Genomic DNA, 26,955 nt, shown 5'->3' with positions numbered 1-26,955 from the left:
GAAGAGATCCCAAATGTGACTAACAATCCATTGCCTGCTCACAATAATGGGCCGCTGATCGGAATGATTTGCGAAGACAAAGAATTCGACCCTGCTCTGAAAGCCATAATTGCCATTGCCGACACGGGGAAGAGGCCCGAAACAGATCAGAAACCAGGAAAGAGGGAGGAGGCCAAGGCTATAAAGAAAGAACTTGAAAAGAAGGTGGAGAAGAAAGTGGTACCGGTAGGGGATGGAGTTCTTTACATACCACGAGGTCGAGCTGAGAAGACGCAGAACTTCGCAATCAAAAAGAAAAAACCTATGTACGTGCCGAAAGGGGCCTATGTGGTCCGGGGACGATTCAACCACCTCGGCTGAATGAGCCAGTGGTTATCGGACGCGTGCCACAAAAGCCAATGACCAACCCGTCCACAGTGCCGTGGAATTATCAAAAGACTTTGGTAATGTACAAAGGTAAAGAGGTCATGGGAGAACTTCCAGAAAATACTTTCATTGGAAGGTATTCAAATACCCAAGAACTGAACAACGCCACACAAAGGCGCTTCCCGCCAAAGAAGCCCGTAAGTGTTGAAGAAGCGGAAGTGTTCTTCCAACAAATGAAAATGCCGGATTACGAAGTGATAGATCAACTGCGCAAGTACCCCGAGCAAGTGTCCATGCTATCATTATTGATGAGGTCGGCCGAGCATCAAAAGATCTTACTGAAGACCCTGAATGAAGCATATGTGCCAGTTGAAACCTCGGTTGAACAACTAGAGCGGATGACAGAAAGATTCTTCGCCGTCAACCAAATCTCTTTCAGCAAGAATGATTTACCCCCGGAAGGAGCGACACACAACAAGCCTTTGCATCTAACAGTTAAATGCGAAGACTATTATGTCAAGCGGGTAATGTTAGATGGGGGTTCGGGTGTTGACATTTGCCCGCTCTCCACGCTGCAAAGAATGGAAATTGGGACCGGAAGAATCCGACCCAACAATGTCTGCGTAAGGGCTTTCGACGGCATCAAGAGAGATACCATGGGAGAAATAGACCTGTTGTTGGTCATAGGACCAGTCGAATTTCAAGTAACCTTCCAGGTGCTCGACATGGATACATCCTACAATTTTCTCCTTGGCAGACCTTGGATCCATGCGGCAGGAGCCGTGCCTTCCACTCTTCACCAGATGGTGAAGTTCGAGTACGAAGACAGAGAGATCGTGGTCCATGGGGAAGATGAGCATGCTATTTATCGGGACCCATCCACCCCATATCTGGAACCGAGAGAAGGGAGCGAACATACGGTCTATCAAGCTTTTGAGATTGTACTGGCAGAGCAGCACGAAGAGGGAATACCCTGCCCCCAGCCTTTCTTGTCTAACGCCTCGGTTATGGTGGCCAAAGAGATGATCCGGCACGGATTTAGGCCAGGGAAGGGGCTTGGACGAACCCTTCAGGGAATAACAGAACCCATTACCTTGCCAGTCACCAAGAAACCTTTTGGACTAGGTTTCAAACCTACTCCAGCAGACGAAGAGTGGGCAAAGAAAAGGAAAAATGAGGGTTGGAAGTTACCTCGACCACTGCCGGATTTATATGCAACTTTCATCAGGCCAAGGTACGCTGAAGAAGAAGATGATGAGGTCTTCACAGCTGAGGAAATCGAGGAGATATGTGGGGCGATGAGAAAGATGCTCTACGAGGTCCACATGGTTCAACCAGGTGAAGGCACAAGCATTGCTGAGATGATGTACATGGGGCCGAACGCCAAACTTCAAAACTGGGAGGCTACGCCATTCCCGACTAGACGGAAGTCCGGGTAGACCTGTCCTGCCACCTTTCCTGTGTCACAAGTTATCTCCAGGACATAACTTGAACGTTTTCTTCTTTTCAATTGTTGTTTTGAATTCCTAAGTTGTAAACATTGTTGTCTTCCAACTTTCCAAAGAAAAATAAAAAAAATCATCATTGCTTTCCTATTCTTTCTTTGTTCTGATTTTTATTAGTTTTCCTTTCATCTTCCTTTTCAGTCCTAATAATGCGGCTTTAAATATGACATGCTTGCGGACTTCACGCCCAGATCACAATGAGCTATTTAACTGCGAATTAATGAACCCAGAACCAGAATATGATGCGGAAGAGGCTTTTAGGGAGATAAACCGAGAGTTGGAATATTTCGAGAATAAACCTAAGCCAAATCTGAATGACACTGAACCGGTAAATTTAGGAACCCCGGAAGAAATCCGGGAGACCAAGATAAGCATTCACACGGACAAGAAAACGCGAGAGGCGATAATTCAACTTCTTTTTGAATTTAAAGACGTGTTTGCTTGGTCATATGATGACATGCCGGGGCTAGGTGTTGATCTAGTGGTTCATAAATTGCCGATTCATCCTGATTGTCCTCCAGTTCAACAAAAGCAACGAAAGTTCAAAACTGAGGTCAGTGACAAGATTAAAGAGGAGATCACCAAACAACTGAAAACGGGAGTGATTCGGGTAGTCCAATATACAACATGGTTAGCGAATGTGGTTCCAGTACCAAAAAAGGATGGGAAAACTCGGGTATGTGTAGATTACCGAGATTTGAACAGAGCAAGTCCTAAAGATAATTTCCCGCTGCCCAACATCCACATCCTCGTTGATAATTGCGCCAAACACGAGATACAGTCTTTCGTAGATTGTTACGCTGGGTATCATCAGGTATTGATGGATGAAGAGGACGCCGAGAAAACTGCCTTCACCACGCCTTGGGGCACCTACTGTTACCGGGTCATGCCATTTGGTTTGAAGAATGCTGGGGCTACTTACATGAGGGCCATGACTGCCATTTTCCATGACATGATGCATCAGGAAATAGAGGTGTACGTGGACGATGTGATAGTCAAGTCCAGGACGCAGGATAATCACATCCAAGACTTGAGGAAATTCTTCGAGAGATTAAGGAAGTATGACTTGAAGCTAAACCCAGTCAAGTGCGCTTTCGGAGTTCCGTCGGGCAAACTTTTGGGCTTCATCATAAGCAGGAGAGGTATCGAGCTAGATCCAACTAAGATAAAATCCATCAGAGATCTGCCTCCCCCGAGAACAAAGAAAGACGTGATGAGTCTGTTGGGCAGGTTGAACTACATCAGTCGGTTTATTGCCCAGCTGACAAGCACGTGTGAGCCCATATTCAAGCTGTTAAGGAAAGATGCGGCGATTAAATGGACAACTGAGTGTCAAGAAGCCTTTGATAAAGTCAAAGAATACCTTTCGAATCCCCCGGTCTTGGTCCCTCCAGAACCGGGAAGGCCACTTTTCTTGTATCTAACAGTCTTGGAGAACTCTTTTGGTTGCGTCCTCGGGCAACACGACGTAACTAGAAAGAAAGAGCAAGCAATCTACTACTTGAGCAAGAAATTCACCGGCTACGAGGCCAAATACACTCTGCTGGAGAGGACATGCTGCGCTCTCACGTGGGTTGCTCAAAAGCTGAGACATTATCTCCAAGCCCACACTACGTTCCTCATAAGCAGGTTGGATCCTTTGAAGTATATATTTCAGAAACCAATGCCTACTGGGAGACTGGCTAAATGGCAAATCTTGCTTACGGAATTCGACATAGTCTATGTCACTCGCACGGCAATGAAAGCCCAGGCGTTAGCAGATCATTTGGCCGAAAATCCGGTCGATGAGGAATACCAGCCATTGGATACCTACTTTCCAGATGAAGAAGTAAACACCGTAGAAGTGGTCTCGGAGGAAGCTCATGTTTGGAAGATGTTCTTTGATGGAGCCGTGAACGCCAAGGGTGTAGGGATTGGGGCAATTTTGATCTCGCCTTCTGGTCAGCATTATCCCGCCACAGCTAGACTTCGTTTCTTTTGCACAAATAATACAGCTGAGTATGAAGCCTGCATCATGGGCATGCATATGGCAATCGATCAGGATGTCGAAGACTTACTGATTATGGGAGATTCTGACCTGATTATCCGGCAAGCTCAAGGCGAATGGGAAACTCGGGATGTCAAACTTATCCCTTACCGACAGCATGTGGAGGACCTCAGCAAGCGCTTTACCTCAATAGAGTTCAGGTATATCCCGAGGTGTCACAATGAACTGGCAGATGCGCTTGCTACTTTGGCTTCAATGCTACCCTACCCGGGCAACGCCCACGTTGATCCTTTGGAAATCCAAATCAAGGAAAGACATGGTTACTGCAATATAATCGAGGCAGAATCAAATACGCAGCCGTGGTACCATGACATCAAGAGGTTCCTAAAGACACAAGAATACCCCGAGCACGCTACTGGAGATCAAAAGAGGACCATTAGGCGACATGCAAGTGGTTTCTTTCTAAGCGGTGAATTGTTGTATAAGAGGACCCCGGACCTCAATCTTCTAAGATGTGTCGATATCGAGGAGGCAAGAAAGATCATGCACGAAGTACACGCAGGTGTGTGCGGACCTCACATGAACGGGTATGTCTTAGCAAAGAAAATCCTTCGAGCAGGTTATTACTGGATGACCATGGAAAAGGATTGCTTTAGCTTCGTTCGGAAGTGTCATCAATGTCAGGTGCACGGTGATTTGATTCATGCACCTCCCACGGAGCTGCATCCCATGTCTGCACCTTGGCCATTTGTCGCCTGGGGCATGGACGTCATTGGACCAATCGAACCGAAGGCTTCGAATGGACACAGGTTTATACTGGTTGCCATCGATTACTTCACAAAATGGGTAGAAGCTGTCACTCTCAAGTCGGTCACTAAAAAAGCTGTAGTGGATTTTGTACACTCAAATCTTATCTGTCGTTTCGGTATTCCTGCGACTATCATTACAGATAATGCAGCAAACTTGAACAGTCACTTGATGGGAGATGTATGCGAGCAGTTCAAGATAACGCATAGGAATTCTACTCCTTATCGGCCGAAAGCCAATGGTGCTGTGGAAGCGGCAAACAAAAACATCAAGAAGATTTTGAGGAAAATGATCCAAAGTTCCCGACAGTGGCATGAGCAGTTACCATTTGCATTGTTGGGGTATCGCACTACGGTACGCACATCAGTAGGAGCGACTCCTTATCTTTTGGTTTATGGGACCGAGGCTGTAATACCGGCAGAGGTAGAAATTCCTTCGCTTCGAACCATTGTCGAAGCAGAAATCGAAGACAGCGAGTGGGTCAAGACTCGGTTAGAGCAATTGACTTTGATTGATGAAAAGCGAATGGCCGCGGTTTGTCACGGACAGTTGTACCAACGAAGGATGGCCCGTGCTTACAACAAAAAGGTCCGACCCAGGAATTTCGAAATAGGTCAGCTGGTACTGAGGCGTATTCTGCCGCATCATGAGGAAGCAAAAGGGAAGTTTGCTCCAAATTGGAAAGGCCCATACATCATAAGGAAGATATTGCCGAGAGGAGCATTGTATTTAGGTGATATCGAAGGAAATGACCCCGACACAGCAGTAAATGCGGATGCAGTCAAGAGATACTACGTCTGAATTATACTCCAGTAGTCTTGACGCATTTGAAATGACGAAGGTTTTATTCCCCACTACTCCCCAAACACTACCCAATTCTCTCTACAAACCTTTGAGCCGCTTACAAAAAAAAAACATTGATTGAGGCCTGAACTACGTTTGACTTGATTCCGAAAGGATACGTAGGCAGCCTCTCCCTGAGGTTCAGTCACACCAACAATAAAATCCCATTCACCCTGAAATTGAAACCGGGGCACGTCGAGCAGTTTGGAAGTTAGTATCATCTGCCTCTCTTTACCAAGCACAAGCTTTCAGATCAATTACCAAAGATAGTGGGAAACCAATAAGCGTCGCAAATGGAGACCGGCACACTCTGAATTGAGAGAGATAAAATGAGAGAGTCTCGTCGGTGAAAACCTTCGGGCACCACGAGGCGACGGGAGTAGAGAAACCAAAATGAGAGAGCTTGTTTAGTAAAAACTCGCAAAGAGTGCTATCAAGCGATGACAGGAAGAGAAATGAGAGAGGTCAGCTGGCGAAAACCCGCAAAGGGCGCTGTTGGCCGAAAAAGAATGACTCCACCCCAAGGAGGTCTCGGCAAAGCTCCACCGGTTTGGAATCACAGATCCATTCTGGTTCAGGGAAATGCAAGTTCATGGAAGGTCAGACGTCCAGTCCAAAGAGCATGTCATGTCATTTAAAGCCAGCGTTATCTTCCTCAGATAAGTCTTTCTCGTCCCAAAAGGGACACTCCCTTCCTGAATTTTGTTTTCTCCTTTCTTTGTTTCTCTTCGAATCCCTTTTATGTTTTAACCCCAAGTTCAGGATACACCGGAAATGGCAGGTGGCAGGTTTGTTTGCACGGAATCCCGTTTCATGAAGGAAAACGCCTCATTTCATTGGTACGATTGCCCAAGCCTGATGAATCATGATGTTTGATGGTGTTTAAAGTAAAGAGGAAAGAGAGAAATCTTCCCCAGCAAGTCCGCCTTCGGACGAATCCCCACAGAGTCTCCCTCTGTACAAATCCCCACAGAGTCTCTCCTTGTACAATCTCCCACAGAGTCTCCCCAATATAAAAAAAAATCCCCGTTGGAATTTCCTCAGCACATCCCCAGCGAGTCCCTTTGTAAAAATTCCCCAGCAAGCTTACCCCAACAAATCCTAGAAAGCTCGCTTTGAAACAAATATCCAGCATGCCCCATTGTACAAAAATCCACACAAAGGATCCACTTTGTAAATATTCCCCCACAAAGCTTCCTTTTGTACAAATCCCCACAGAATACCTCCAATAAAATCCTCGTTGAGAACCTCCAAGCAAAACGGGACACAAAAAAAAAAGAGAAAGAAAAAGAGCCTTGCGAGACAAATCATCACAGAATCTGGAAATACAAGCCTGAGCAGTCTAAAAGGTTCCGAAATATGAGTCAAATCAATGGAGGGACTTCGCAACAGAAATGAAGATGCCATAAAGCAACCAGGAACGATCAAGGTCACCAAACCGACCGTCACTTCCGAACTAACAATTGTTCTTTGTTTGAAAAGTTGAAACAGGTTTAATCCAAGACAACCGTGCAAGAAGCAGGTGTCGACCAAAAAAGAAGGTACATGGGTACAAGAAATCTCTTGGCAATAAGGAATTCACTCGAAAGGTAAGTTCCCACGAAACTCCCTTTTGTCTTCTAATAAAACAAGAAAATTCAAAAAAAGGGGTCAGTTGTTGTTCTCGAATTTTGTCCCCAGCTAGTCAGCATTAGGGTTTTAAACCCTAAACTGAATTTTTTCCTTTAGTCAGCATTAGGGTTTTAAACCCTAAACTGAATTTTTCCTTTCAGCCAGCATTAGGGTTTTAAACCCTAAACTGAGCTTTTTCATGCAGTCAGCATTAGGGTTTTAAACCCTAAACTGAATTTTCCCTTTAGTCAGCATTAGGGTTTTAAACCCTAAACTGAACTTTTTCCATTCAGCCATCATTAGGGTTTTAAACCCTAAACTGAGCTTTTCCATGCAATCAGCATTAGGGTTTTAAACCCTAAACTGAATTTTTCCTTTAGTCAGCATTAGGGTTTCAAACCCTAAACTGAACTTTTTCATTTCAGCCAGCATTAGGGTTTTAAACCCTAAACTGAGCTTTTCCATGCAGTCAGCATTAGGGTTTTAAACCCTAAACTGAATTTTCCCTTTAGTCAGCATTAGGGTTTTAAACCCTAAACTGAACTTTTTCCATTCAGCCAGCATTAGGGTTTTAAACCCTAAACTGAGCTTTTCCATGCAATCAGCATTAGGGTTTTAAACCCTAAACTGAATTTTTCCTTTAGTCAGCATTAGGGTTTTAAACCCTAAACTGAATTTTTCCATTTCAGCCAGCATTAGGGTTTTAAACCCTAAACTGAGCTTTTCCATGCAATCAGCATTAGGGTTTTAAACCCTAAACTGAATTTTTCCTTTAGTCAGCATTAGGGTTTTAAACCCTAAACTAAACTTTTTTCCATTCAGCCAGCATTAGGGTTTTAAACCCTAAACTGAGCTTTTCCATGCAATCAGCATTAGGGTTTTAAACCCTAAACTGAATTTTTCCTTTAGTCAGCATTAGGGTTTTTAACCCTAAACTGAATTTTTTTCCATTCAGCCAGCATTAGGGTTTTAAACCCTAAACTGAGATTTTCCATGCAATCAGCATTAGGGTTTTAAACCCTAAACTGAATTTTTCCTTTAGTCAGCATTAAGGTTTTAAACCCTAAACTGAACTTTTTTCCATTCAGCCAGCATTAGGGTTTTAAACCCTAAACTGAGCTTTTCCATGCAATCAGCATTAGGGTTTTAAACCCTGAACTGAATTTTTCCTTTAGTCAGCATTAGGGTTTTAAACCCTAAACTGAATTTTTTTCCATTCAGCCAGCATTAGGGTTTTAAACCCTAAACTGAACTTTTTTCCATTCAGCCAGCATTAGGGTTTTAAACCCTAAACTGAGCTTTTCCATGCAATCAGCATTAGGGTTTTAAACCTTGAACTGAATTTTTCCTTTAGTCAGCATTAGGGTTTTAAACCCTGAACTGAATTTTTTTTCCATTCAGCCAGCATTAGGGTTTTAAACCCTAAACTGAGCTTTTCCATGCAATCAGCATTAGGGTTTTAAACCCTGAACTGAATTTTTCCTTTAGTCAGCATTAAGGTTTTAAACCCTAAACTGAATTTTTTCCTTTCAGCCAGCATTAGGGTTTTAAACCCTAACTGAGCCATGCAATCAGCATTAGGGTTTTAAACCCTAAACTGAACTCTTTCCATTCAGCCAGCATTAGGGTTTTAAACCCTAAATTGAGCTTTTTCCATGCATATCAGCATTAGGGTTTTAAACCCTAAACTGAACTCTTTCCTTTAGTTAGCATTAGGGTTTTAAACCCTGAACTGAACTTTTTCCTTTAATCAGCATTAGGGTTTTAAACCCTAAACCGAACTTTTCCCCAGTTGGTCAGTATTAGAGTTTCAACTCTAAACTGAACCTTTCCCCAGCTAGTCGATATCAGGGCTCCAACCCTGAACTGAGCATGCATATCCTCTTTCATCAATTTTATGAACTTCCTGGCGAATAATTCACGAAATTTTCCTAGTGAAACTGGGGCAGAAAATTTCGTTCATTTGTTTTTCCCGCAGGTCTAACCTCAAGCCACACGGATCGAAATGACCCACGAGATGAGTCTCAACTCAGAATCAAAGAAGAAAAAGACAAAAGAAGATATCCCGAGATATCAGAGTGAATGGAAGGCGGATCGACTCCAACATTTGACTAAGGTCCTGAACTCTGCCAGTCGCATTTTACTCAGTACCCCAAAGATTGAACAAGTCGCCGCAACTCGCAAGCATCAAGATTCGGATCAAAGTCTCCAAGCACAATCAGCTAAGACCCAAGATCAAGTCGCAAAAGAATCATAGATAGGAATCTTGTAACTCGCAGTTGACATGCATATAAGTAGTTAGTTCAGTTCCAATTTTCCTTTGGTTGTAATAAGGCGGTCAGTGACGCAGCAGTGACAACAGCAACAGCAGTAACAGCAAGCATTGCAATCCCATGGTAGTCCCAGCTACCAAAACTTTCCCGAACTACATTGACCTGATTCCTGTTTAGCCCAGGATATGTAGGAAATCTTTGAAGCAAGATTCGGTCAGATCTTTCAAAACAAAACATGCTTCACACGGAGTAGTCCATAGGCAAAAATCGCTCATACACGCTCACTTTATCTTTGCACGAAAACTCTTCGTGTTTCCGAACAAAGAGGGCAGCTGTGAGCACGTGATTTTTGTTTTGCGCGACAATCGCTCCAAAAGAATAAGAAAAAATAATAACAAATGGTCCTGCTGTACAAATTTGGATTTTACATGGCACTTTGTTAATTATTCATGATTTTTTGCCCATTTTTTTTATTTTTTATTATTTATTAAAACAAAATACAAAAAATGTATGTGTCATGCATAATTTGAACCGTAATCCGGTTGTTAAATAGAAAATCATAAATAGGCATTTTTGTCCGTGATTTTGTCTTTGTTTGATTTTACCTGTTTTAAAATATTTTAATGTGTGTGCAAATAACTGTATTAAGTGTTTATTTAATTTTAATTTGATTTACTTAGATTTTTTGTTTTTAAAATAAAGAAGAAAAATAATAATAATAAAAAAAAATCTTTTTCGGACTTGGGCCAATTTTAAACAAATTGGCCCAAACAAACTCAGCCCAAAACCCAGGCCTGCCCGGTCCGTGACCAGCCTACTTCGAGAACATACAAACGACGTCGTTTTTATCCAGGCTGATCTGAGCCGTTGATCTCTGAAAGATCAACGATCAAGATCTCTCACCCCAAACCCACTAACAGACCCGACCCGTCTCACCCGGACCGACCCCAACCCTTTACCCTTGAAACGACGCCGTTCCCTGTTAGTCGAAGGATCCTGGCCCTTCATCACATCTCATCCAACGGCCAGGATCCACCTACCCACTAACTATATAAACTCATAACATTACCCTGCCCCCCTATCCGAACCCCAGCCTTCATCGTCTTCAACCCCAAACCCTAGAGCCGCCTCTGTACACCTTCACCATGAAAGCCGGCGGCATGAACGCCGATGACCTTCACCTTAACACCCTAAAACCACCTTGACACCCTGAACATGGATCTGTAGTCTGTTTAGTTCGAATCATCCTCTAGGTCCTCAAATCTTCATTTGAAGATTCGAGCAAAACTCGATCTACACCGATCTGCCCTAGATTCATACCAGACAATCACCGGACCCCCTCGTGACCAAACCATGCTTGGTTTGGTCCGAATCTAACCTTGGAAGCCCAAATCCCAAATCTACCATCCACGAACCCTAGAAGCCCCAAGCCTAGTCCGTGCCTGTTTAAGCCAAGAGATTAGGGTCTAATGGACCTTAATCGAAGTGTTTCTCATCCGAGAAACACTTCGTTTAAAGTCCGTTCAACCTTAAAGAAGGTCTGTTCAAACACAAGCTGATTTTCTATTTCTTCTTTCAAAGTTTTAAGGTAAGTTTGTTTTCTCCTTGTTATTCAGTACGTGTGTGGTTTCAAGGTCTGTTCATATTTTGTGTAATTTATTTCGAATTTTATCAACTGTGTCCTGTCCACTTTGCCTAAACCTCGTTGTCTTGAGTCCTTCTTCTATTTGTTCTGATAATGCGTATGTATTTATGTGTTGTGCAATTAGCTGATTTTCAAATTTGAACTGACTAACTGATTCCTCGAGTACAATTCTGTTTGGTCAGTACAATTCAAATCATGTGTCGATACTGTTAAATGTCTGATTTTTGGCTACGATTGTGTATGTTATGATTAGTATAGTCGAGTCGACAAATGTCGTTCAATTAATTTCAATAGTTCAAATGTTAACAATTGAACCTGTTGCCTGCTGCAACTTTGTTTGAATCAAAGTAAGAATCAAGTGTGGTCACTTATAGTTGCTGTATTTGAATCTGAAAATAAAATGGTAGATTGTTAGCTGCAATCTGAATTGGAGGGCATGTGCACTTATGCACAACATGTGCATAAAGGCCCTTTTGGATTAAAATAGTTTGACAGCATATGTTGTCAGATTATATTCCTGCTGCCCATGTCTGCTTTTAGTTAATAAAATGGGAAAGTTAAGCCTGCCAAGGGAATGTCATGGGGTTAATACTTAAATAGCTAAGTGGAAACTGAAAAAAGATAGATAGCACATGGGAGGTGGGCTGATTGTTGAACAGGCTGTAAAAGGGTGGAATTTAAGCTATAAGAGGGAGAGGAGAAGGCTGAAATACGGACATATTAATACACACAGAACATATAGAAGACAGAGAGAGGAGAAGACATCTGATATTAGAGAGGGGGACATAGGAAGAGAACAGGGAGATACATCTGATATTAGAGAGACAGACATAGGGGATTCAGACTAAATCATTGAGGGCTTGAAGTTCAAGAAGATAAAAAAACTGAGAGGAGTTCTTCTGATAACTCAAATAGATTTCAAGACTGAAAATTGGCACTGTTTTGTTTAAGAAGAAAAGAGATAGTGAGAGGGATATCATAAAGAGGCATATACATACACATTGAAAGAAGCTATATACACAGATAGGGAGTAAACAAGAAACAGAGAATATACAGAAATTTCAGGAGAAACTGATTTCTGTTTGGGTTTCATTTGTTGTCAAACTGTTGGGCTGTACTGATTCTTCCAAGTCTCGATTGAGATTACTGGTGGTATTTCGTGCTTAGTTTCCTTTGGTTTGGTCTGCCTGGAGTTTTTGTTTATGCTACACTGCCTACTGCTGTCATTTTCCACTTTCTCCTCGTCTATAATTGTATCTTGCATCGGAACTTGTCCTGCTGCTGTTATCTGTTACTGCTGCTGTTTCGTTTACAATGCTGCTCAACTGACTCTCCTGCTTTCTTCATTGTAAGCATCTCCTCAGGTACACATTTCAAATCTGTCTGATGTTGCAATGAAAGTTGAATCGAAAGATCTGAAGGAGTTATAATCATCTGTTGCATTGCTTAAGAATTTTTTATATAAATGTTGTTAAGATATGTAAGTTTCTAGTCTGTTAGCCTAATAGAGATACATTAGTAAGGTTGTACTTAATTAAAGTTTATGCCAATCTGAAACTGCGACATTTGATTCGTTTAGTAGTATACAAGATGTAAATACAATTCATGAAATGTGCAGCTATTTAATACGATTGTTAACTTAAACTCGCTCTTTCAGCATGCTTTGAATATGTAAGGGAAAATGGCCGTTTAAATCTAGCTAAAGATAATACAGTTTCAGATTCTCGAGTTTCAGCTTCATTAGGCAGTTTATAGGATGAGTTTCAAATATCATTAGTCGCATCTTCTAATAAGTGGTTTTAATTAATCTTGTCTAAATAAGTTAAAGTTAAGGAGCTCTTGTAGTAGTCGTAGCATTTCATCAATCTTGTATATAATTCTTCTATCAAATTAAAAGCATGTTTCATGAGGTACAACATTTCTTCACTCTGTAAATAATTAATCAAACGATTAACTAAAATCTGGATTTGGCCAAAGCATATAATTGAATTAACATGCATCTTTTCTTCTATTTTTAGAGACAAACACATTAGAAATATAGTCGCTTTAGGATGTTCCCTTCTAAAATAATGAGACGAGCCTCGCCAAATAAAAAATGTAAATTGCGGGGCCCTCAATAATTAACCATAATAAATATTTAGAATTCAGGACAGGCCGTTTAGTGAATCTCATGGCCTTCTCAAAAAATAATAACGCGTTAGACTCTTTAGGCGCGGCTTAATTAAATCATATTCTTAAATTCGGGTGCACATTGATGTGACCCAAATCCAAATCTCAACGAAGTCAAAATGTGTTGACGATCACGGGCGCATTGATTGTGACGTGGTTCGAGATGCATTTTCACGACGTTGCAATTCTATAAAAATAAGTGATAATGATAAAAGCGGTTTAAACTTAATAAAAGCACGTAAGTCATAACATGTATTTAAATCAGATATTTAGCCATTATAACAATTTAAGCGACCGTGCTAGAACCACGGGATTCGAGGGTGCCTAACACCTTCCCTCGGGTCAACAGAATTCCTTACTTAGAAGTTCTGGTTCGCAGACTTCATTTGGAAAAGTCGAAAATTTCCTCGATTTGGGATTCAAGATAAACCGGTGACTTGGGACACCAAAAACCAAACCTTTCCCGAGTGGCGACTCTGAATTAAATAAATAATCTCATTTCGAATATTGTCACTTAAATTGGAAAAACTCCACCCGCGCATTTAACCCTTCGGGGGCGGGCGCAAAAAGGAGGTGTGACAACTCTATATAGTGTTATTTCACTCAGTTGCAATTTTGATGAGATAGTTTGAATTTAGCTGTTACTGATACACTATCTCTTTCCTTCTTCTTGTGTTGAGGGTCTATCGGAAACAGTCTCTCTACTCCTTCGAAGTAGGGGTAAGGTCTGCGTACACACTACTCTCTCTAGTCTCCACTTTTGGGATCTTATTGGGTTGTTGTTGTTTGACTTGGCACAAAGTTTAAGAACGAAAAAGAAAACTTTTAAAACTTGTGGTCCTAAAAGCTTTGTGGGGCCGTGATAGTTGTATGAGTGTAAAAACTTCTCATTACGGGTAAAATGAGTAAAATAAAAAAATTAAAAGTTAGATTATTTCCAAGTATAGAAATCTGTCATTCTTTTGAAATAGACTAATAAGAAAAATACTTTATGTAAATTGAAAGGAAATGAGTATTTATTTTTGAATTATTTTGTATTTTTATTTGTTTGTATCACCGACCATATATGAGGTTATAATATTTAAGTTTATGCCAATAGTTATTCATATAATTTATTCTTTTTAATTTATAAAATATAGCAGGATCATAATATTATCCGCACAATGTGCGGGTAATAATACTATTTCTAATAAAATAACTCTTAAAACTTAAAATTTATGTAGAAATAAACAACTAATTTTAAAAGTAATTTTTTAACTAAATTATTTCTTAATAAATTTTATAATTTAAAAGTCAAGCTCTATAAAATTTCTTTAACAAAAGCTCTCTACAAACTACAAATTTCCTCGACTCTCTTTCCTTTGGTTTTATATTTACTTTTATTAGTAAAATTTCTAATGTTATCTTTATGTTCTTTTAATTTTGATTTATAAAACTGTAGTTCTATTAAAAGTTTTTTTTACTGTTTAGCGAATGTTGCATAGTTTGATTTAAATATTTTGGTATACCATTAATCCAAAAAAAAAAATTAACTTGTTTAAACTTTAAATATCCTTGACGTAATTCTTAACTACCCCAGTGTGACTATAGCTACAGACATGAAATAATAGTCGACATACAGACATTTGAGTCGATGTTGTTCTTGGTGTGACTAGTTTGGCAACGTTACAGAAAGGAAACATACAACTTTTAGCCTTATAGTTTAGCTAAGTAGTGCTGCGAATTCATTTTCTTTTTGCAGTTAATCGCCGTCACTAGTCGGAAAGAGTGATTTGAAGGTGAGTATAAAAGGATTTGGTTCTTGACATTAATGTATACGGTCAAAATCGGGTTCGCTCCTTGTGCGATTAACCAAGACTGGAATATGATAGGTTAAGGTTCGACCTCATATTATATCAAACCATGGAGCAAAATTAGATCGTCGAGCTCGTGACCCAAAGACCGATCAAGATCGAGATCGAGCAAGATCGAAACCGAGCAAGATCGAGGGAAACTTACCGAGCCAAATAACGGAAAGCCAAAATATCCGCGATCGGTCGAGGATCACGGCGGATATCTCGGCACATATCAAGTATAGGCCGAGTAATTAGCAAATCATAAGATTTTTTACCCTGTATAGAATTGTACCAAGAGTAGGACACCCCTACTATATAAAGTGGGGTCTGATCATTTGTAAGACACATTGAAATACGCAATACAAAGCAATTTACTGTTATTTTTAGCTCTCATCACCTTGTTATTCTGCTCTTACATCAGAAAAGGCATTTCTTGGCTCGAGGGTGATCAAACTCTAAGCCCAAGGTTGTTCAATTTGTGTGGTTTGCATTCATTTTCTTATCGTTAATCTCAATATTAATTTGTCTTCTTAATTAATTTGTATCAAGTTATATCACGTATCCGTAAAACTGCGTATAAATTCAATTGTTATCTAATTTTAAGGGTAAACAGTTTGGTGCCTACCGTGGGGCTAAGGATAATAATGATTACCTGGTAAAAACTTTCGTAACACACACACGCACACACACTATTTTACACTTGTTCTTTGAAGTATATTTGATTATAGGACTAAAATGTCAAACTCTCAGTCGGCACCTCTACATGTTGACAATGATTTCGGCCACCACAGCGAAAATGATAACACAACACCAGGGAATGATGTACCCCCGGTTGGCCTCAATGGAGTTCCGGCTGTAGATCCAATCGACGTCAACTCACATGTAGCCATCAATGAAAATTTGGCCGTCGATCCCGAAGGCAGCGTCTGTGGGGATGTTTAATCAGCCGCTCAAAGCGCACATGGCGGTGAAGATGGCGGGATCAGCCTGCGGGTGATCTTCAAAATGATGCAGTCTCAGCAGGCAGCAATAGCCCAACTCCAAAACCAGAATCACCCACCGAGCAGGGTCGAGCTCGAGCCAATCCCAGGAAGTTGTACACAAGGTCGAATCGGTTTCAAGAAAATCGAACGACAAAGAATCGGAGACCAATCCTGCAATCATAAGGATGCTCGAAGAACTGACAAAGCGAATTGAGTCGGGGGAAAAGAAGATCGAGGCAAACGACAAAAAGGTGGAAACTTACAATTCCACGGTCGATCGAATCCCGGGGGCTCCACCAATATTGAAGGGGCTGGATTCCAAAAAATTCGTACAAAAACCTTTCCCCCCCCCAAGCACGGCTCCGAAGCCAATCCCAAAGAAGTTCCGCATGCCCGAGATTCCTTAGTATAATGGAACGACCGACCCGAACGAGCACGTCACCTCTTACACATGTGTTATCAAAGGGAATGATCTAGAGGATGACGAGATCAAATCTGTCTTGCTAAAGAAATTCGAGGAGACCCTATCAAAGGGAGCTATGATATGGTACCAAAATTTACCACTTAATTCTATTGACTCATTTTCTACGCTTGCAGATTCTTTCGTAAAGGCACACGCCAGGGCCATCAAAGTCGAAACTAGGAAATCGAACCTTTTCAAGGTAAGATAGAAAGACAATGAAATGCTTAGGCAATTCGTGTCTCGATTCCAAATGGAACGGATGGATCTACCACTGATCGTTGATGATTGGGCTGTTCAAGCTTTCACCCAAGGTCTCAATGTTTGAAGTCCGGTGGCTTCACAGTAGTTGAAACAGAATTTGATAGAGTATCTTGCTGTTACTTGGGCCGATGTGCATAATCGGTACCAATCGAAGATCAGGTTCGAAGACGATCAACTTGGGGCTCCTTCCGGGTTCATTTATCCTATCAGGCCCGTCTATAGAATCAAGAGGGATATTGACCGAGAATCGAGGTTGAATAGAGAAAGATACCAGCCGTACAATGGAGATCGAAGGAACAACGGATCTGGGCGAAATTCTGCTCGAAACGAAAGGAGAAGTGATCAAGGCCAGAGCTCTCGAGGGCTCATGAGCAAAAGCGGTTTCGAAAGACCTATCGGACCTAATTAAGCACCACAGTTATCGTAGTACAACTTTAGTATTGATGCAGCTTCCATTGTATCGGCTATCGGACGCATAAATGATACTAAGTGGCCTCAGCCTGTAAAAACTGATCCAGCTCAAAGGTATCCCAACCAAATATGCAAGTATCATGACACACATGGTCATAGAACGGAGGATTATCGACAATTGAGAGAGCAGGTAGCCCGATTATTCAACAATAGGCACCTTCGGGAATTCTTGAGCGACCGAGCTAAGAATCATTTCAAAAACAGGGATTCCAACAAACATAACAAGCAAGACGAACCTCATCACGTCATTCATATGATCATCGGAGGGGTCGATGTTCCTCAAGATCTGATGATAAAGCGCACCAAAGTGTCAATCATAAGGGAAAAATGGACCCGAGATTACGTACCAGAAGGAACTTTATCTTTCAACGATGAAGATGTAGAAGGAATCATGCATCCCCATAACGATGCACTGGTAATTTATGTACTCATGAATAAAACTCGAGTTAAATGTGTGTTAATTGATCCAGGTAGTTCGGCCAACATCATTTGATCGAGGGTCGTAGAACAACTCGGCCTATAGAACCAAATCGTGCCTGCATCCCGAGTGTTAAACGAATTCAACATGGCTTGCGAAACTACTAAGGGAGAAATAACGTTACCGGTAAACGTAGCCGGTACCACCCAGTAGACGAAGTTTTATGTGATCGAAGGGGACATGAGGTACAATGACCTGTTTGGGAGACCATAGATCTACAACATGAGGGTTGTGCCCTCGACCCTTCACCAAGTATTAAAATTTGCAACACCGGAAGGGGTCAAGATGTTATACGGGAAACAACCCACCGCAAAAGAAATATTTGTCGTCGATGAAGTAATTCTGATAGCAACGCTATCATCCGCAAAAGAGTCAGGTTCGAAACAAAGCAGGAAGCCAAATAGTAATCACCAGAGCCAGCCTCGACCCAACCAGACATGAAGGGGACTGATGAAGATGACAATTACGGGGTACCCGATCCTTTATGGTCCCCGATTATTCCGACGCTACCAAATCATTGGTCGAAAAGCTGGAGCAAGTTGTACTAATCGAGCATCTGCCCCGATCGAAAGGTATACCTGGGCACGGGGTTAACTCCCGAGCTCAGGAAAAAACTCATTCAATTTCTTATCGCTAACATGGATTGTTTTGCTTGGTCCCATCTCGATATGACAGGGATCCCACCGGAGATCACTACTCACAAGCTGAGCCTGGACTCGAAATTCCATCCGGTAAAGCAGAAAAGGAGACCCCGGTCCGAGGTCAAGCACTCATCAAGGATGAGGTAACTAAGCTCCTTAAAATAGGGTCCATCCGGGAGGTCAAATACCCGGAATGGTTAGCAAACATAGTAGCAGTCCCTAAAAAGTGGAACAAACTAAGAATGTGTGTGGATTATAAAAACTTAAATAAGGCATGCCCCAAAGATTCTTTCCCTTTGCCGAACATCGATCGCATAATCGATGTAAGGGCTGGCCACGAGATCTTTAGTTTTCTCAATGCCTACTCCGGGTACAACCAAATACGGATGAACCCTGATTATCAAAAAAAGACCTCTTGATCACTAAGTATAGCACATACTACTATAACTTAATGCCATTTGGATAAAAAATGTCGGTGCCACTTACCAACGACTAGTAAATCAAATGTTCGAAAAACAAATAGGAAAATCCATGAAAGTTTACATTGACAATATGTTAGTTACACGCCTAGGGCAGACAAACGACTATACTTGTATCTAGCAGTATCGGAAATAGCGGTAAGTGGAGTACTAGTCTGGGAAGAACAAGGTACAAAATTTCCAATTTATTATGTTAGAAGGACCTTAGGTGAGGCCGAAACTAGATATCCTCACCTAGAAAAATTGGCACTCGCTTTGTTAAGTGCCTCTAGAAAACTGAAATCATATTTTCAATGCCATCCTATATGTGTTGTGACAACCTACCCTTTATGAAATATAATACATAAAAACGAACTCTCAGGATGATTTGCCAAATAGGCCGTAGAAATCAGCAGGTACAATATCGAATATCAACCCTGAACATCCATTAAATCTGAAATTTTGGCAGATTTCGTGGCCGACTTTACGCCGGCCCTAATACTCGAAATCGAAAGAGAGTTGTTGGTAAACTCGAGAACATCTTCGGGAATCTGGACCCTCTTTACAGACGGTGCCTTGAATGTAAAGGGGTCTGGACTTGGCAGCATACTGAAGCCACCCACAAACAATATAGTTACATAATCTATTAGAATTGTAAAATTGACTAACAATAAGGCCGAATATGAGGCCATGATTGCATGTCTCGAACTAGCCAAAGGCTTAGGGGAGGAGGTGATCGTAGCTAAGTGCGACTCCCTCCTCGTAGTAAACCAAGTTAACGGAATGTTCGAAGTCCGAGAAGAACAAATCCAAAGGTACCTAGACAAGCTACAGGTAACATTACATCGGTTCAAAGAGTGGACTTTGCAACACGTGCCTCGAGATCAAAATAGTAAGGTCGATGCCCTTGCAAACTTAGGGTCGTCGATCGAAGACGATGAGCTAAACTCCGGGGCAGTCATACAACTCATGAGGTTGGTAGTAGAGGAAGGTCATGTCGAAATAAACTCCACAAGCTTAACCTGGGATTGGGGAAATAAATACGTTGAGTATTTGAAGACCAGGAAACTTCCCTCTAATCCAAAGGAATCGAGGGCCCTGCGCACAAGGGTAGCCTGATTCAGCTTGTCTAAGGACGAAACCTTGTTCATGAGAATGTTCGATGGCCCACTAGCAATATGTCTGGGACTGGGAGATACCGAATATGTTCTAAGGGAATTAGAGCCGGTTATTACTAGATCGACATGGAAAAGGATGCAAAAGAGTTCATACGAAAATGTGACAAGTGCCAAAGGTATGCTCCGATAATTCACCAACCCGGGGAGCCATTGCATTCGGTCTTATCGCCATGGCCATTCATGAAGTGGAGGATGGACATTGTCGGCCCTCTTCTATGAGCACCAGGTAAGTCTCAATTTATCTTATTTGTGACTGACTATTTTTCTAAGTGTGTTGAATCACAGGCATACGAGAAGGTCAGGGAGAAGGAAGTCCTCGACTTCATTTGGGACCACATCATATGTCAGTTCAGGATACCGTCCGAAATTGTATGTGACAACGGGAAATAGTTTATCGGCAATAAAGTGACCAAATTTCTTGAAGATCATAAGATCAAAAGGATCGTATTGACACCTTATTACCCTAGTGGGAACTGACAAGCCGAATCGACCAACAAAATCATAATCCAAAACCTTAGAAAAGGGTTGACTTACGCTAAGGGAAAATGGAAAGAGATCATGTCCGAAGTTCTTTGGGCATATCGTACAACTTCGAAGTCCAATACTGGGGCTGCCCCGTTCTCATTGGTTTATGGCACCGAAGCTCTAATACCGGTCGAAGTCGGGGAGCCGAGTATCAGATTTTGATATGTAAGGAAGGAATCAAATGATGAGGCCCTGAATACAAGCCTAGAGCTATTGGATGAAAGACATGAGGCCGCCCTTGTTCGATTGGACGTCTAAAAGCAACGGATCAAAAGGTATTATAATCGAAGGACCAACCTTCGATACTTCAATATCGGGGACTTAGTACTAAGAAAGGTCACATTAAACACCCGGAGTCTGAACGAAGGTAAATTGGGTGCGAATTGGGAAGGACCATACCAAATTCTCGAGGTCACACGGAAAGGATCCTATAAGCTCGGAATGACAAACAAAGAACAACTACCGAACAATTGAAACATAGCTCACCTAAAACGATATTACTGCTAAGGTATGACCACATTTCATTTCCTTTTATTTTCAGACTAACATTTGCAGGTGGTCAACAAGGAGCGTCACGAAGTCTTTAGGTCTGAAAGCACGCATTGCACTCTTTTTCTCTTGAACCGTTTTTGTCCCAATTGGGTTTTTTGGCAAGGTTTTTAACGAGGCAACAATGGATTGTGCTAACTTAGAATCAAAGTCCGATCACGAATGGGTGCCAAAGAAAGCATTAACAGTATTCGAGGTTCCTCTACAATCAACCTCGAATACTGGGGGCATTACCCTTGGATATCGACTTTTGCAAGGAAATTACCTCGTAATATAAGGGTCTCGGTAGGTAAGATTTGTTGTAAGGGCCAAACGGTCAAACTATCGTGCCTACATAGGTTGCTCTAGCCCTGACATAAAACATGTATGCATGTATAACTGTTTTTCACAAGAATAAAGAGAAGTACTTTCCTTGCAATTATCTTATGTTTTAAAAGTTTCCTCTTTACATCCCTTAAAGAATTTCGTACTTCCGATCTCCTAAAGGTAATGAGACCAAGGGCCTCTTATAACCAAACTTCGAATGGTCACTCCCTCACTTGGGGACTGCCGTCTAGAAACAAACTCAAACAAATCAAGCTATTAAAACATCGGGGGCATAAGACCTATTAGGCAAACCCAAATTTTAGTGGCCATGGTCGTACCCACTCGGGGAATGTTATCTTAGGAAAACCTGGATAACTCCATTGGGAGACACCCGAACTAAAAGGCTACTGCAATATTGGCACGGACCGGAGACGTCCGAAACCATAACAAAAAATAGGCCTTCAAAATTTTCATAACCGGTTCTAAAGGTTACCCTCAGCAAACTTTAATATGAGTTATTTACTTTGGGAGAAGGTTCCTGGTAACACCGAACGTCCAAGACACCTCAAAAATAAGAATAATATGAAAACATGGTTTGTTCGAACTCACAACCGAAGTTATTTTATGCTAAGGCATTTCCGAATTTTAAGAATACAAGTAATAAAACAAAGGAAAAGTTTGAAAGACGAAAGGGAAAGAAAAGACTTGTATATATTCACCCAATAATCATTTTTACAAAGGCTAGAATGGCCTAGTACAAAAAATCTACAATTGCCGAAACGGCCCCAAAAAGATGAAAAAAAACTTATAAAGGCCTAAGTGTCCTGGTCTTCATCGGAGGCAGCATCTCCGTCTTCGGGATCTTCCCCGCCTTCAGACTTGGAATCTTCCTCGGGAAAGGCCAATTTTCGGGCCCTGGCTTCTTCTGCTTTGGCATTCTCGAATTCAGCCAATATATCGAAGTCCTGAGCATGGACTCCCTCGAGGGCTTCCCTTTGAGCTTGCCACCTTGCATGATCCACTGTGCTCTTGGACTATGCCGGGATGGCCTCGACATCGACCTTGAATTGGACCACTTTAGCGTCGGCTTTGGTATTGGACACAACCACCTCAGACTTGGCTGCCTCGAGTTCATTGGCCAAGTTTGTCGTATCAGAAATAGCCAAGTCCAATTGGGATTGAAGCTCCTCGATTTTCTTGACCTGCATCGAGGTCTTCTCTTTTGCAGCTCGGAGCTGGGTCTCGGCCGACTCCCGTTGTGCTTGGACAGCTTCCTTTTTTGAGGCTAAGATGCCCATATTTTTCTTGAACTCCTCAGCCTCAACTTGAATCGTATATACCTGTGCCTGAAGCTTCCCGATCTATTCAAGCCTCTGTAGTACCTGATCGGATCGTTAGTCACTATCTTTAATTCATCTCACTATTATGAAGCACTCGCAATACCTGCTCGGCCATCTCGGCATGCTTACTCCGAGCCGCTTCTAACTCAGCCTGAAGCTTCTCACTCAGAAACTTGTAAGTATCTCACTTCTCGGTGCGCTCCTGAACCTCAACATCATGTTGCGTTAACTCCTCCCGGATTCGGAGAAAAGCCTCATGATGCAATACCGAGGCCTACAAGCACAAAGAAAGGTGTTAGGATTGTTTACAACTTCAAATTTAAAATAAGTAATGAAGTGACACTCGAATTTACTCGGTTCAAAGCATGTTGGGACTCATTAAATAGGCAAGGCACTTCCACCGCGTCCATCACGCCCTGGTCTTCCTCAGTTACCAAGCAAATGAGGTAGCTAGCAACCCCCACGGGGGCAGAGAAAATCCGAGCATCCTCCGGGAGAGAAAAAATTATCGACCGTCTGCGGTCAGGGTTAACACTTGGGGCCGAAATCGACCCACCAGTTTTGGACTTGATAAAGACCCAGTGGCCCCCGATGATGGTACCTTCCTTGGCACCGGCAAGTTACCAAGCTCGGTGACATCTTCCGAAGTAGTGGAATCTAATCCGTCCAAGAAGTGGTGGATATTAGTCTCCCCCTAAGGCCCCTCGTAAGAATGGCTTTCTAACATACCGACCTCGAGAATCATGGCATCTGAAATCTGAGGGGACCCGGTAATGTCGATCACCCCAAGCTCATCTCTCGGGGCACCTTCCTCTTCTCGAGAAGCGTCGCCCCTGGTATCTCTCCTGACCCCCCTAGCCTGGGGCGGAGTGGCCTCAACCCCTTCTGGTTTGGGAGCTTCGGCCAAAACTCCCTCATCAACTTCCTCCAGCTTAGAGAGCCCTTGTATCGCAACACCTGACCGCACACGGGCCACCAACTTGGATTTCTCTTCTTCTTCTTCGGACTCATGCCTTAATCGGTGGATTGAGTCCGACGATAGAGCGTCGGTGCTTCCATTGGGCTTGCGCGACCTCTTCTTCGGTTTCTTATTTTCCGAGTTCAGGGAACTCGGGGCCCTTTTCCTTTTCTTTTCATCACCGAAAGTTACATCCCCATCACCAGATGGAGGCCTTATGGCAACATCTTTGGGTATACCTACAAAAGAAAACATAACCGATAAGAATTCGACTGCACAAGGAGGAAATTAAACATTATTACATCAAAAGAGAAAACTTACCATGATTATGGGCCTCCCATCCGCCCTTCAATAATTCTATCTAAGCATGCACGGAGTATGGTCTCTGTGACACCAGGCCCTCGATCCATTCCTTGAGTTCAAAAACTACGTCTGGCACCTGGGCCACAACCGCAACACCAAAAACATCGATAAGGAAGAAGATAAGAGGTAAAACAACAAGATTGAACATTCAAGGCGAAGTACTACTTACGATTCGTGTTCCATTTCTCAGGAAATGGCATGTCTTCGGCATGGACTGGGTCCTAAGTCTTTTTTCTAACAAATTGGCCCATCCAACCTTGGTCCCAAGCCTCGTCTATACTTGAGAACGGGGCCTTACTGGCCCGGCGAGCAAGCTTGATCAGCCCTCATCGATAGAGTCGGGGACTGTAGAGGCACATAAGGTGATCGAGAGTAAAGTGACATCCTTCGATTTTGCTTAAGAAGAATCGGAGGAGAATCACTATTCTCTAGAAGGAAGGGTGGATCTGGCCAAGAGTCACGTCATATCTCTTGTAGAAGGCAATGATGATAGGGTCTAAGGGACCCAACATGAAGGGGTAAGTGTAAACACTTAGAAAACCCTCCACATGAGTAGTGATCGATTCCTCGGGCGAAGGTAGTACCACATGCTTATCGACCCAGTTGCAATCTTCTTTAACCTTGGTGAGGAGATCATCAGTAATTGTGCATATGTAACTCGAGACCGGCTCACATCGTTCCGATACGGAAGAGGTCTTTTCAATCTTAAAATCGGCAACAGTAGGGCATCCTAGCGGAACGAATTCCTCAAGGAGAGATTCCGATGCAGCCCCGTCGCCGGCGGGTGGTGATGAAGAGGCGGCCTCCTTTTGTGGTACAGTCTTAGAAGTTTTTGCCATTGTAGAATAGAAGAAAAGGGAATTAGAATGGTATGCAGTTTGTTGAGAGTTCAAGAAATTTGGATGCAAGAATTGCAAAGCAAAGGGATTTTTGAAAAACAAGAACATGAGGAACTTTGAACGTGAAGGTTGAATAAAGGAAAGTTAGTGTACTTATTGCTTGCTGGTGACGGTTCAGAATCCATAGTGGCCGATCAGCAACTGACAGGCATTTAATGCCTTGGTAATTGGACCGACATGACGTTTCGGTATCCATCTGTTGCATACGTCAAGTCGGGTATCTCAGTGACCGTTCGTCGCTTACGTCATGGCCCATCGAGACAGGATTCAGAAGTTCATATCGTTTCTCGTCATCTTTTCTCCGAGAAACGAGGGGACTATCTGTATACGATCAAAAATGGGCTCGCCCTTTGTGCGATTAATCGATACTGGAACATGATAGGTTAAGGTTCGACCTCGTATTATATCGAACCATGGTGCAACATTAGATCGTTGAGCTTGTGACCCAAAGACCGATCAAGATCGAGATCGATCAAGATCGAGACCGAGCAAGATCGAGAGAAACTTATCGAGCCAAATAACGGAAAGTCAAAATATCTGTGATCGGTCGAGGATCACGGCGGAAATCTCGGCACATATCAAGGATCCGAGTAATCAGCAAATCATAAGATTTTTTACTCTATATAGAATTGTACCAAGAGTAGGATACCCCTACTATATAAAAGGGGTCTGATCATTTGTAAGACACATTGAAATACGCAATACAAAGCAACTTACTGCTATTTTTAGCTCTCATCACCTTGTTATTCTTCTCTTACATCAGAAGAGGCATTTCTTGGCTCGAGGGTGATCAAACTCTAAGGCCAAGACTGTTCAATTTGTGTGGTTTGCATTCATTTTCTTATCGTTAATCTCAATATTAATTTATCTTCTTAAATTGTGCCAAGTTATATCACGTATCCTTAAAACCGTGTATAGATTCAATTATTATCCCATTTTAAGGGTAAACATGGGTAGGATTTCCTATAATTATCTTCTTCTGCCCGAGTGTTTGTTAAACTCTCATGACTTCCTAGAAGGTGAAATATAAGCAGCTTTGTGTATATTCACTATCACTGGACATTGATCTGTGGTTCCGTGTTTGCTAACTCAGCTTCACAAATTGAGGAATGATTGCTCTATTCAAGCTTTTTAAGTATTCTGACGTTAAACCAGGTAAAAGATTTTTTTTTATTAGTACTGTATATACAGAAGAAATAGCAGTCCATTCGCAAGTAATAATGCTATACCACATTGTAATGCACAGGGGAGATATAGCTGCTTGAATAGTAAAAGCCAAAGGATCAGTTGCCACACTTATCATCATGCCCATACTATCCTGAACTGCATTATAAATAGAATTTCCAAGTATAGTAAATGCTCATAGTAATCTTGTGATTCTATTAATAGGAATTTTGTTTCCACCATAGCAGTTGTGTCCAAAATTCATTGTCTCTAGTTTCCTTTGTGTTCTTCTTTCCTTGTTCATATTGACATAACTCATCTTTTTCAGGATCTTGAGCGTTAATCTCTTTAGATGCTGCACTTTCTTCTTTGCTTCCTAAAGTTGCTCCCTTGGCCTCAAGAGTTTGGTTTATATCATCAAAGTAGTTTCTGCTAACCTGAAGCTTTAATAGTTGTTCAATGAACTACTGTTGGTACCCTCGATCCTTCATAGTGTACAAGTACTATGAAGGAAAGGTGAAAAGAACCCTATTTAGGAAGTCAATAGAGAACCTGAGATCTGACGTGAACAATCAGTCCGAGTGGCAGACTACAACAATCACGACAAACCCAGTAGTTTTCCACAAGCGGGGTCTGGGGTTAAGATGTACGCAGGCCGCAACCTTACCCCTACCCCTGGAAGCGCAGAGAAGTTATTTTTGATAGGCCCTCGGTTAGAGAAATGAACCAAAAAGGTCATTACCAAAAAATGTTCTTTGAAAACTGAACATTCTTTGATATCAGTCCGAGTGGCAGACTATACAACAACAACAACAACGACCCAGTATAATCCCACAAGTGGGGTCTGGGGAGGGTAATATATACGCAGATCTTACCT

The sequence above is a fragment of the Nicotiana sylvestris genome, chromosome 2 (genome assembly GCF_000393655.2).
Source record: "Nicotiana sylvestris chromosome 2, ASM39365v2, whole genome shotgun sequence".
Lineage (NCBI taxonomy): Eukaryota > Viridiplantae > Streptophyta > Magnoliopsida > Solanales > Solanaceae > Nicotiana > Nicotiana sylvestris.
Note: the sequence above shows the minus strand (reverse complement) of the source record.